Source organism: Panulirus ornatus, chromosome 14 (genome assembly GCF_036320965.1).
Source record: "Panulirus ornatus isolate Po-2019 chromosome 14, ASM3632096v1, whole genome shotgun sequence".
Taxonomy (NCBI): domain Eukaryota; kingdom Metazoa; phylum Arthropoda; class Malacostraca; order Decapoda; family Palinuridae; genus Panulirus; species Panulirus ornatus.
This window is the reverse complement of record NC_092237.1, coordinates 57,871,470-57,885,377: the sequence shown is the minus strand read 5'-3', so window position 1 is coordinate 57,885,377 and position 13,908 is coordinate 57,871,470. Positions and strand designations below refer to the sequence as shown.

The following is a 13,908-nucleotide window of genomic DNA, read 5'->3' as shown; positions in this document are numbered from 1 at the left end:
GCAGCCAGGATTTGAACCCAGGACCTCTTGCATGGTAGTTGGGATCATAATGGCTAGGCTGTGATCATCCCTTAAAGGGAAATAACTATTTGATCACAAGCAGTCGAATACCCTTCAGCTCACATCATGAGCAACAGGATCTACCGTACAAACATGTCCATATACCAACAAGTTTGTACCTTAAGGTTTCTGTAAAGTGCTAGCTGCTGGTAATGAGCCTGACAGGATTTGACCAGTGTAGACCCCGTTGCTCATGGATGTGAGACAAAGGGCATTTGATTACTTGTAATCAAATAGTTATTTTCCTATCAAGGACTATCATAGCCTAGCTGTTAGCGATCTCGACTGCTACACAAAACATAATGGGTTCGGATCCGGGCTGTTGGAGGGTATCATATATATATATATATATATATATATATATATATATATATATATATATATATATAATGTTTATTTATTTATATTACCTGACTCTGCCTGCACAGGGTTACACTGCGAGTGGAAAGTCACCTTTGGCGAAGCTCTATCTCTGGGAGTACATAGAGTTCCATCAAAAACATCTCTCTCCAAAGGGGTATACATTTCACTCCTACAGGAAGTAGCACAGCCTTGGGCTGCAGAAACCTTTAAAAAGATCCTGGGTAAAGAGGACTCTTATAGAAATTGGTCCGAGGTAATTGTAAATGTATTTATGTATGTCCATTCCTGGCACTACCCCACCCCACAGGAAACAGCATCACTACCCACTGCTTCAGCAAGGTATTACCAGGAAAACAGACAAAAAAGCCACTTTCGTTCACACTCATTCTCTAGCTGTCATGTGTAATGCACCAAAACCACAGCTTCCTATGTACATCCATACACTTGATCGCCATTTCCCAGCATAAATATATGAAAGGAGAGAAAAGAATTATAAGACATACATTCTCTTCTTCTCTCCCACACCTGATCGCTGACCCTGTGCATCAACAATATTGCACTAGGAAACAGACGAAGAAAGGCCACATCATCTCACATCCATACACGAGCTGTCATGTGTAATGCACCAAAACCATAGCTCCCTGTCCATACCCGGATCCCACAGGCCTTTCTGTGGCTTACTCCAGATATTTCACGTGCCCTGGTTCAGTCCAGTGACAGCCTATTAACCCCAGTAAACTATGTCATTCCAATTCACTCTATTCTGTGCACACCTTTTACCCTCCTGCATATTCAAGCCCCAGTTGCTCAAAATATTTTAAACTCCATCCTTCCATCTCCAATGTGGTCTTCCCATTCTCCTTGTTCCCTCCACTTCTGACTTGAACATCCTTTTTGTTGACCTTTCTTCATTCAATCTCTCCATATGTCCAAACCATTTCAACATGCCCTCTTCTGCTCTCTCAGCCACACTCTTTTTATTACTGTACATCTCTCTCGCCCTTTCATTACTTACCCAGTGAAACCACCTCACGCCACATATTGTCCTCAAACATTTCATTTTCAACACATCCACCCTCCTCCATACAACCCTATCTATAGCCCATTCCTTGCAGCCATATAATATTCTTGGGACTACTGTTCCTTCAAACATAACAATTTTTCCCTCCCAGATGTCATTCTCTTTCCATACATTCTTCATTGCTCCCTGAACCTTTGCCCCCTCCTCCAACTTAATTTTTTATACATATTCTCCTCTTCTCGCATTAGTGAGGTAGTGTCAAGAGCAGATGACAGCCTTAGAGGGAAGAATCCTCTCTTGGCCCACTTTGCTGTTCCTTCTTTTGGAAAGTAAGACAGAAGGGGAGGATTTCCAGCCTTTCATCCCGCACCTTTTAGTCTCCTACAACATGCTGGAAATACATGGGCAGTATTCTTTCTAACCCATCCCCTGTAAGAATGTCCTGGTGTAACGCAGGACTTTTCTAAAGGCTGCACTACCTCCAGTGGCAGGGAAATGTAGACTTCTGTGTGAGTTAGAAGTTCTTTAAAGAAACTGTACTAGTAATACAGTCTTGCCAAAGGTGACTTTTCACTTCTGGTTTAACATTGAACAGCTGGAATCTGATAAAACCTGTATATATATATTATTTTTTTTACTTTGCTTTATCGCTGTCTCCCGCGTTAGCGAGTAGCGCAAGGAAACAGACGAAAGTATGGCCCAACCCGCCCATATACACATGTATATACATACATGTCCACACGCGCACAATATACGTACATATACATCTCAATGTACACATATATATACACACACAGACATATACATATATACACATGTACATAATTCATACTGTCTGCCTTTATTTGTTCCCATCGCCACCTCGCCACACATGGAATAACAACCCCCTCCCCCCTCATGTGTGCGAGGTAGCGCTAGGAAAAACACCAAAGGCCCCATGCGTTCACACTCAGTCTCTAGCTGTCATGTAATCATGCACCGAAACCACAGCTCCCTTTCCACATCCAGGCCCCACACACTTTGCATGGTTTACCCCAGACGCTTCACATGCCCTGGTTCAATCCATTGACAGCACGTCGACCCCGGTATACCACATCGTTCCAATTCACTCTATTCCTTGCACGCCTTTCACCCTCCTGCATGTTCAGGCCCCGATCACTCAAAAATCTTTTTCACTCCATCTTTCCACCTCCAATTTGGTCTCCCACTCCTCCTTGTTCCCTCCACCTCTGACACATATATCCTCTTGGTCAATCTTTCCCCACTCATTCTCTCCATGTGACCAAACCATTTCAAAACACCCTCTTCTGCTCTCTCAACCACACTCTTTTTATTTCCACACATCTCTCTCACCCTTACATTACTTACTCGATCAAACCACCTCACACCACATATTGTCCTCAAACATCTCATTTCCAGCACATCCACCCTCCTGCGCACAACTCTATCCATAGCCCACGCCTCACAACCATACAACATTGTTGGAACCACTATTCCTTCAAACATACCCATTTTTGCTTTCCGAGATAATGTTCTTGACTTCCAAACATTCTTCAACGCTAACAGAATTTTTGCCCCCTCCCCCACCCTATGATTCACTTTCGCTTCCATGGTTCCATCCGCTGCCAGATCCACTCCCAGATATCTAAAACACTTCACTTCCTCCAGCTTTTCTCCATTCAAACTTACCTCCCAATCGACTTGACCCTCAACCCTACTGTACCTAATAACCTTGCTCTTATTCACATTTACTCTTAACTTTCTTCTTTCACACACTTTACCAAACTCAGTCACCAGCTTCTGCAGTTTCTTACATGAATCAGCCACCAGCGCTGTATCATCAGCAAACAACAACTGACTCACTTTCCAAGCTCTTTCATCCACAACAGACTGCATACTTGCCCCTCTTTCCAAAACTCTTGCATTCACCTCCCTAACAACCCCATCCATAAACAAATTAAACAACCATGGAGACATCACACACCTCTGCCGCAAACCTACATTCACTGAGAACCAATCACTTTCCTCTCTTCCTACACGTACACATGCCTTACATCCTCGATAAAAACTTTTCACTGCTTCTAACAACTTGCCTCCCACACCATATATTCTTAAAACCTTCCACAGAGCATCTCTCTCAACTCTATCACATGCCGAGATATATATATATATATATATATATATATATATATATATATATATATATATATATATATATATATATTTTTGTCGCTGTCTCCCGCGTTTGCGAGGTAGCGCAAGGAAACAGACGAAAGAAATGGCCCAACCCACCCCCATACACATGTATATACATACGTCCACACACGCAAATATACATACCTACACAGCTTTCCATGGTTTACCCCAGACGCTTCACATGCCCTGATTCAATCCCCTGACAGCACGTCAACCCCGGTATACCACATCGATCCAATTCACTCTATTCCTTGCCCTCCTTTCACCCTCCTGCATGTTCAGGCCCCGATCACACAAAATCTTTTTCACTCCATCTTTCCACCTCCAATATGGTCTCCCACTTCTCCTCGTTCCCTCCACCTCCGACACATATATCCTCTTGGTCAATCTTTCCTCACTCATTCTCTCCATGTACCCAAACCATTTCAAAACACCCTCTTCTGCTCTCTCAACCACGCTCTTTTTATTTCCACATATCTCTCTTACCCTTACGTTACTTACTCGATCAAACCATCTCACACCACACATTGTCCTCAAACATCTCATTTCCAGCACATCCATCCTCCTGCGCACAACTCTATCCATAGCCCACGCCTCGCAACCATACAACATTGTTGGAACCACTATTCCTTCAAACATACCCATTTTTGCTTTCCGAGATAATGTTCTCGACTTCCACACATTCTTCAAGGCTCCCAGGATTTTCGCTCCCTCCCCCACCCTATGATCCACTTCCGCTTCCATGGTTCCATCCGCTGCCAGATCCACATATATATATATATATATATATATATATATATATATATATATATATATTTTTTTTTTTTTTTTTTTTTTTTTTTTTTTTTATACTTTGTCGCTATATATATATATATATATATATATATATATATATATATAATGTGTGTGTGTGTGTGTGTGTGGTTTCAGAAGTGGTAGAGGATGTGTGGACCAGGTGTTTGCTTTGAAGAATGTATGTGAGAAATACTTAGAAAAGCAAATGGATTTATATGTAGCATTTATGGATCTGGAGAAGGCATATGATAGAGTTGATAGAGATGCTCTGTGGAAGGTATTAAGAATATATGGTGTGGGAGGCAAGTTGTTAGAAGCAGTGAAAAGTTTTTATCGAGGATGTAAGGCATGTGTACGTGTAGGAAGAGAGGAAAGTGATTGGTTCTCAGTGAATGTAGGTTTGCGGCAGGGGTGTGTGATGTCTCCATGGTTGTTTAATTTGTTTATGGATGGAGTTGTTAGGGAGATGAATGCAAGAGTTTTGGAAAGAGGGGCAAGTATGAAGTCTGTTGTGGATGAGAGAGCTTGGGAAGTGAGTCAGTTATTGTTCGCTGATGATACAGCGCTGGTGGCTGATTCATGTGAGAAACTGCAGAAGCTGGTGACTGAGTTTGGTAAAGTGTGTGAAAGAAGAAAGTTAAGAGTAAATGTGAATAAGAGCAAGGTTATTAGGTACAGTAGGGTTGAGGGTCAAGTCAATTGGGAGGTAAGTTTGAATGGAGAAAAACTGGAGGAAGTAAAGTGTTTTAGATATCTGGGAGTGGATCTGGCAGCGGATGGAACCATGGAAGCGGAAGTGAATCATAGGGTGGGGGAGGGGGCGAAAATCCTGGGAGCCTTGAAGAATGTGTGGAAGTCGAGAACATTATCTCGGAAAGCAAAAATGGGTATGTTTGAAGGAATAATGGTTCTGACAATGTTGTATGGTTGCGAAGCGTGGGCTATGGATAGAGTTGTGCGCAGGAGGGTGGATGTGCTGGAAATGAGATGTTTGAGAACAATGTGTGGTGTGAGGTGGTTTGATCGAGTAAGTAATGTAAGGGTAAGAGAGATGTGTGGAAATAAAAAGAGCGTGGTTGAGAGAGAAGAGGGTGTTTTGAAATGGTTTGGGCACATGGAGAGAATGAGTGAGGAAAGATTGACCAAGAGGATATATGTGTCGGAGGTGGAGGGAACGAGGAGAAGAGGGAGACCAAATTGGAGGTGGAAAGATGGAGTGAAAAGGATTTTGTGTGATCGGGGCCTGAACATGCAGGAGGGTGAAAGGAGGGCAAGGAATAGAGTGAATTGGAGCGATGTGGTATACAGGGGTTGACGTGCTGTCAGTGGATTGAATCAAGGCATGTGAGGCGTCTGGGGTAAACCATGGAAAGCTGTGTAGGTATGTATATTTGCGTGTGTGGACGTGTGTATGTACATGTGTATGGGGGGGGGTTGGGCCATTTCTTTCGTCTGTTTCCTTGCGCTACCTCGCAAACGCGGGAGACAGCGACAAAGTATAAAAAAAAAAAAAAAAAAAAAAAAATATATATATATATATATATATATATATATATATATATATATATATATATATATATATACATAATGTTATTCATATCATGCAAATGAAATTTTTTCATGATTTCCAAATATATTTATGATTAGTCTGGGGCAATGTCTGACTTGTACTTGATGAGTGCAAGCATACAGTCTTTGACAGTTTGATTTATTTGGTATTAAAAATGCAGGAATTGCATTGGTAATTTTTTTTTAGAATTTTTAAGTTATTTGGCAGTTAAGTATATTAGTTGCAATGATTTTTTTTTGGAATGTTGAGCCAGACCAACAAACAGATGGATTATCTGGTCTCAAATTACTTTGGCCTGACTATGTATGAAAAGAAGTAGAAATTGGGTCATTCTTTCTCTAGCTTGTAGACAGTGCTGATCATTATCTTCATATATGTATGTTCACTACAGAGAATAGTGTGGCACTCCATCTTAAAATGGTTACCTGCTGTATAAAAGCTAGTAGAGGATCTGAGTATTCTTCTTTGTAGTATTTCAGAGATAGTAATTACCATGTCACCAAAAGTTATTATTGGTTTATTATTGGATAATATGTATTGGTTTATCATAATTAAGCATATTTATATGCAAGCCTTACTTATAATTATCTTCAATTTGAATTACTTATAATTATCTTCAATTTGAATCACTTGCAATGCTTGTTAGCTGCAAATATTAATGGTGTCTCCATCCGAAAGCAGTTTCCAGGTGTATGAAAGGCAGTAGATGTTAATCCTTTCACTGCAGCAGTCATAAAATCCATCATACAGTGGTGTTTGTGCTGGAGATTTTCAAATAATCCCATTAAAAAATTTCAACAAGTTATTATTTGGCTTAACTTGAACAATTTTAAATAAAATGATATATGACATAACCTGAATGATTTCTTATGTGCAATGTGCCCTTTAAGTTATGGTGCTTTGCTGCCAGGCACATGAGGTATGATAGGTGTACCATCAGGCGCACATAGAGATGTGTTGTATATTTGGATGTCTTTTCACAAATAAATGTTATTGCAGTGGGTTTTCACCACTAATATCAAATCATCTTGTAAGATTTTACAGATGCAGAAATTATTCCAGTACTTAATGAAAGATAAAGATCTCGTATGGGTCTCCTTGACATTTTTGCAGACTGACAAGTGTATGGAATCATCACTAAAAGCATAATTGCTATATGTTTCCCCTCAAGGCAGAGGTGGCCAGTTCAAGAATTATGATCACATGCTCACCAGCTTCAGTGAACAAAAATAGAATATAATGATGTATACACACTCGCTGCAGTGAATGGGTTAAAGGCCATGTAATTAAGTCATTATTGATACATTATTGGGCACTGTGTATTGGTTTGTCATATTTCGGTGTGCAAATGATATGTCAGTGCTATTATAGTATTCAGAGTTCTTTTTTAAGCAGAGTTGTGCTTTTAATGAAATGTCTGTCCATTGAAATAAGTACCCTGTATTTAGTAGAGATGTTAACAGTTGTGTTAACTTTGTTTACCATCCATTAGCTAAATCCATATATGTGTATTTATATGATAACACAGTATCCAACTTATATGCAGAGATACATGTTAATTGTACATAATAGCAAGAAATAGGCATGATCATTTTGCCAAAAGAGCTAGGACCAGTAAGATACCAAAGTGCTTAGGAAACACAGGTACTGTATGGGAAAATTGGTTATTAAGGTAGCATTTATTTGTCCTTTGTATTTTCCTTGAATTTCTTGAAGTTGATCTGAGCTTACTGAATTACTCACCTGATTGCTAGCTTGCTCCTTTAATGTGCATTAAAGATCAACTGTGTTTTACAAATAGTCATTGGTTTTGACAAGTGTTCTCTAGTTTGTGACAAATTTTCATATATATATGATTTTTTTTTTTTTTTTTTTTTTTTTTATACTTTGTCGCTGTCTCCCGCGTTTGCGAGGTAGCGCAAGGAAACAGACGAAAGAATGGCCCAACCCACCCACAGACACATGTATATACATACACGTCCACACACGCACATATACATACCTATACACCTCAACGTATACATATATATACACACACAGACATTTACATTTACATATATACACATGTACATAATTCATACTGTCATCCCTTATTTATTCCTGTCGCCACCCCGCCACACATGAAATAACAACCCCCTCCCCCCACATGTGCGTGAGGTAGCGCTAGGAAAAGACAACAAAGGCCACATTCGTTCACACTCAGTCTCTAGCTCTCATGTATAATGCACCGAAACAACGGCTCCCTTTCCACATCCAGGCCCCACAAAACTTTCCATGGTTTACTCCAGATGCTTCACATGCCCAGGTTCAATCCATTGACAGCACGTCGACCCTGGTATACCACATCGTTCCAATTCACTCTATTCCTTGCACGCCTTTCACCCTCCTGCATGTTCAGGCCCCGATCACTCAAAATCTTTTTCACTCCATCTTTCCACCTCTAATTTGGTCTCCCACTTCTCCTTGTTCCCTCCACCTCTGACACATAACCTCTTTATCAATCTTTCCTCACTCATTCTCTCCATGTGACCAAACCATTTCAAAACACCCTCTTCTGCTTTCTCAACCACACTCTTTTTATTACCACACATCTCTCTTACCCTTTCATTACTTACTGGATCAAACCACCTCACACCACCTATTGTCCTCAAACATCTCATTTCCAGCACATCCACCCTCCTCCACACAATTCTATCTATAGCCCACACCTCGCAACCATATATCATTGTTGGAACCACTATTCCTTCAACCATACCCATTTTTGCTTTCCAAGATAACGTTTTAGACTTCCACACATTCTTCAATGCTCCCAGAACTTTTGCCCCCTCCCCTCCCCTATGATTCACTTCCACTTCCATGGTTCCATCCGCTGCCAAATCCACTCCCAGATATCTAAAACACTTCACTTCCTCCAATTTTTCTCCATTAAAACTTACCTCCCAATTGACTTGTCCCTCAACCCTACTGTACCTAATAATCTTGCTCATTCACATTTTCTCTCAGCTTTCATCTTTCACACTCTTTACCAGACTCAATCACCAGCTTCTGCAGTTTTTCACCCGAATCAGCCACCAGCGCTGTATCATCAGAGAACAACAACTGACTCACTTCCCAAGCTCTCTCATCCACAACAGACTGCATACTTGCCCCTCTTTCCAAAACTCTTGCATTCACCTCACTAACAATCCCATCCATAAACAAATTAAACAACCATGGAGACATCACACACTCCTGCCACAAACCAACATTGACTGAGAACCAGTCACTTTTCTCTCTTCCTACACGTGCACATGCCTTACATCCTCGATAAAAACTTTTCACTGCTTCTAACAACTTGCCTCCCACACCATATATTCTTAATACCTTCCACAGAGCATCTCTATCAACTCTATCATATGCCTTCTCCAGATCCATAAATGCTACATACAAATCCATTTGCTTTTCTAAGTATTTCTCGCAAACATTCTTCAAAGCAAACACGTGATCCACACATCCTCCTCCACTTCTGGAACCACGCTGCTCTTCCCCAATCTGATGCTCTGTACATGCCTTCACCTTCTCAATCAATACCCACGCATTAGCGAGGTAGTGCAAGGAAACAGATGAAAGAATGGCCCAACCCACCCAATTACACAGGTATATACATAAACACCCACACATGCACATATACATACCTATACATTTCAACATATACATACACAGACATATTCATATATACACATGCACATATTCATACTTGCTGCCTTCATCCATGTGTGGCCACCCCACCACACATGAAATGGCACTCCCCTACCCCTGCGCATGTGCGGGGTAGCACTAGAAAAGGACAACAAAGTCCACATTCGTTCACGTCCACACGCGCACATATTCGTACATATACATTTCAACTTATACATATACATACACATATACACACATGTACATATCCATACTTGTGGGAGACAGTGAAAAAGTATTATAATAATAATAATAATAATAATAATAATAGGAACAGAGAAGGGGGCCAGGTGAGGATATTCCCTCAAAGGCCCAGTCCTCTGTTCTCAGCGCTACCTCGCTTATGCGTGAAATGGCGAATAGTATGAAAAAAAAATATATATATGTGATGTCTCCATGGTTGTTTAATTTGTTTATGGATGGGGTTGTTAGGGAGGTGAATGCAAGAGTTTTGGAAAGAGGGGCAAGTATGAAGTCTGTTGGGGATGAGAGAGCTTGGGAAGTGAGTCAGTTGTTGTTCGCTGATGATACAGCGCTGGTGGCTGATTCATGTGAGAAACTGCAGAAGCTGGTGACTGAGTTTGGTAAAGTGTGTGAAAGAAGAAAGTTAAGAGTAAATGTGAATAAGAGCAAGGTAATTAGGTACAGTAGGGTTGAGGGTCAAGTCAATTGGGAGGTAAGTTTGAATGGAGAAAAACTGGAGGAAGTAAAGTGTTTTAGATATCTGGGAGTGGATCTGGCAGCGGATGGAACCATGGAAGCGGAAGTGGATCATAGGGTGGGGGAGGGGGCGAAAATCCTGGGAGCCTTGAAGAATGTGTGGAAGTCGAGAACATTATCTCGGAAAGCAAAAATGGGTATGTTTGAAGGAATAGTGGTTCCAACAATGTTGTATGGTTGCGAGGCATGGGCTATGGATAGAGTTGTGTGCAGGAGGGTGGATGTGCTGGAAATGAGATGTTTGAGGACAATGTGTGGTGTGAGGTGGTTTGATCGAGTAAGTAACGTAAGGGTAAGAGAGATGTGTGGAAATAAAAAGAGCGTGGTGGTTGAGAGAGCAGAAGAGGGTGTTTTGAAATGGTTTGGGCACATGGAGAGAATGAGTGAGGAAAGATTGACCAAGAGGATATATGTGTCGGAGGTGGAGGGAACGAGGAGAAGTGGGAGACCAAATTGGAGGTGGAAAGATGGAGTGAAAAAGATTTTGTGTGATCGGGGCCTGAACATGCAGGAGGGTGAAAGGAGGGCAAGGAATAGAGTGAATTGGATCGATGTGGTATACCGGGGTTGACGTGCTGTCAGTGGATTGAATCAGGGCATGTGAAGCGTCTGGGGTAAACCATGGAAAGCTGTGTAGGTATGTATATTTGCGTGTGTGGACGTATGTATATACATGTGTATGGGGGTGGGTTGGGCCATTTCTTTCGTCTGTTTCCTTGCGCTACCTCGCAAACGCAGGAGACAGCGACAAAGCAAAAATATATATATATATATATATATATATATATATATATATATATATATATATATATATATATATATATATAATTTCTTTCATACTATTCGCCGTTTCCTGCATTAGCGAGGTAGCGTTAAGAACAGAGGACTGGGCCTTTGAGGGAATATCCTCACCTGGCCCCCATGTCTGTTCCTTCTTTTGGAAAATTAAAAACAAATGAGAGGGGAGGATTTCCAGCCCCCGCTGCCTCCCCTTTTATTCGCCTTCTACGACACGCAGGAATACGTGGGAAGTATTCTTTCTCCCCTCTCCCCAGGGATAATATATATATCATTATTATTATTATTTATCCCTGGGGATAGGGGAGAAAGAATACTTCCCATGTATTCCCTGCGTGTTGTAGAAGGCGACTAAAAGGGGAGGGAGCGTGGGGCTGGAAATCCTCCCCTCTTGTTTTTTTTTAATTTTGCTAAAGAAGGAACAGAGAAAGGGGCCAGGTGAGGATATTCCCTCAAAGCTCCAGTCCTCTGTTCTTAATGCTACCTCGCTAACACGGGAAATGGGCGAATAGTTTGAAAGAAAGTTTATTATTATTATTATTATACTTTGTCGCTGTCTCCCGTGTGAGTGAGATAGCGCAGGGAAACAGATGAAAGAATGGCCCAACCCACCCACATGCACATGTATATACATACAATTTGACGTGCTGTCAATGAATTGAACTAGGGCATGTGAAGCGTCTGGGATAAACCATGGAAAGTTTTGTGGGGCCTGGATGTGGAAAGGGAGCTGTAGTTTCAGTGCATAACACATGACAGCTCGAAAATGAGTGTGAACGAATGTGGTCTTTGTCTTTTCCTAGCGCTACCTTGCGCACGTGCGGTGGGAGGGGGGGTGTCATTTCATGTGTGTCGGGGTGGCGACAGGAATGAATAAAGGCAGCAAGTATGAATTATGTACATGTGTATATATTTATAGGTCTGTATATGTATATATATGTATACGTTGAAATGTATAGGTATGTATATGTGCGTGTGTGAAGATGTATGCATATACATGTGTATGTGGGCGGGTTGGGCCATTCTTTCATCTGTTTCCTTGCGCTACCTCGCTGATGCAGGAGACAGCGACAAAATATAATGAAAAAATAAAATGATATATATTCTTACTTGATCACCATTTCCTGTGTAAGTGAGGTAGTGCCAGGAGCAGATGAAGAAAGGCTGAATTTGGTCACATACATTGTCTAGCTGTCATGTGTAATGCACTGAAACCACAGTTCCTTATCCAGAACCAGGCCCCACAGATCTTTCCATGGTTTTTCTCAGGTGCTTCACATTCCCAGGTTCAGGATATTGATGGCATGTCAACTGTATACCACGTTGTTCTGATTCACATTAATCTTATGCACAACTTTTAGCCTCCTGCATTTTCAGGCCCCAATCAATCAAAATCTTTTTCACTTCATCCTTCCCTCTCCAGTATGGTGTACCCCTTCTTGTTGCTTCCACTTCTGACACAAATATCCTCTTTGTCAACCTTTCCTTACTTATTCTTTCCATATCTCCAAATCATTTCGGTACAACCTGTCTAACTGTTTCCATCACACTATCTCTTACCTTTTTTGCTATTATTATGTATTCAGTCAAACCACATCACGCCTCCTGTCCTCAGTTCACTTCCAACACATTCACCCTCCTTTGCACATCCTCATCTGTGGCCTCTGCCTCACATCCACTTAACATTATTGGAACTACTGTACCTTCAAACATTCTCATGTATTCATCTAAAGCATACATAACTTCTGAGAAAGTATGTAAATGATAATACTCGCTAACATAGGCTAGCATTGTCAGCATAATTATAGATTGTATTAATAGAGTGTTAGAGCACTGCAAGTCAGTATGAAGAGAATGGCATTGCTATGAAAGTTAATCTAAAATCTTTTTAACTGTGGAAAAATGAAGGAACATCTTTCTAAGCTTTGTTTATCTTTCAATATCTCTTCAGGTGGATTAATAAGAATAGAGCAAAGTTATTAAAGAGAAAGGCTCCTAACATAACACAACACCACCTGAGAATTCACCATTACCTAAGGAACTTGGGCTCTAACCCTGAACTCAAATGTGAAATCAAGTCAGAGGTGGTATTTTGGTAATGGTTCATCAGGTGAACAACTTTGTTTGTTCATAAGGTGGTTTAGTGGCTCAGGCAAAGTTTTATTCATTTCACTGCATTGTGTTTTTTTGTCACTTTCCTTGAATAGGTCTTGAAGAATATACAGAGGCTTAGCATCTTCTTTTGTTTTCCATGCGAGTTATGAAAGCAAAGAGCTTTGTGACGAATTTAGGTTTATTTGCATAAATTCATACTGTTCATTTATCATTCCAAAGAGGTTTTAGAAAATAGTTGATATCTTGGGAAGATAGTTATTCATATTTCATGCGACTTATGAAAAGAGTCTACTTTACTGTCATATTACCTGGAAGTTATGAAGAGTTTGTATCCTAAACAGTAACATTGTACATTGACCGTTACTTTTATTTTATTCTTTAAAATGTAACTTACGTTTGTGATAATATTAACTATATGTATTTTATGGTTCACATTAGCATACACTTATCTTTAAATTGTAACTTATAAGTGATCTATTAATATCATGTATTGCCTTGTTCTCATTAGCACTCGCAGATTTTATCATTTGGATTATGGTGTTTCACATTTGTT

The 13,908-nt window shown here is 40.6% G+C and overlaps 1 protein-coding gene across 1 annotated transcript in view; it reads left to right on the top strand.

The window, feature by feature from the left end:
- The window catches only part of LOC139753463 (ras-related protein Rab-9A-like), a 31,146-nt gene extending 27,540 nt beyond the window's left edge, over positions 1 to 3,606 (top strand). The window contains exon 7 of the mRNA XM_071670011.1: positions 489 to 3,606. The gene's annotated coding sequence lies outside the window, so the exon portion shown is untranslated. The remainder of the gene's footprint in view (positions 1 to 488) is intronic.
- The last annotated feature ends 10,302 nt before the right edge of the window (positions 3,607 to 13,908 follow it).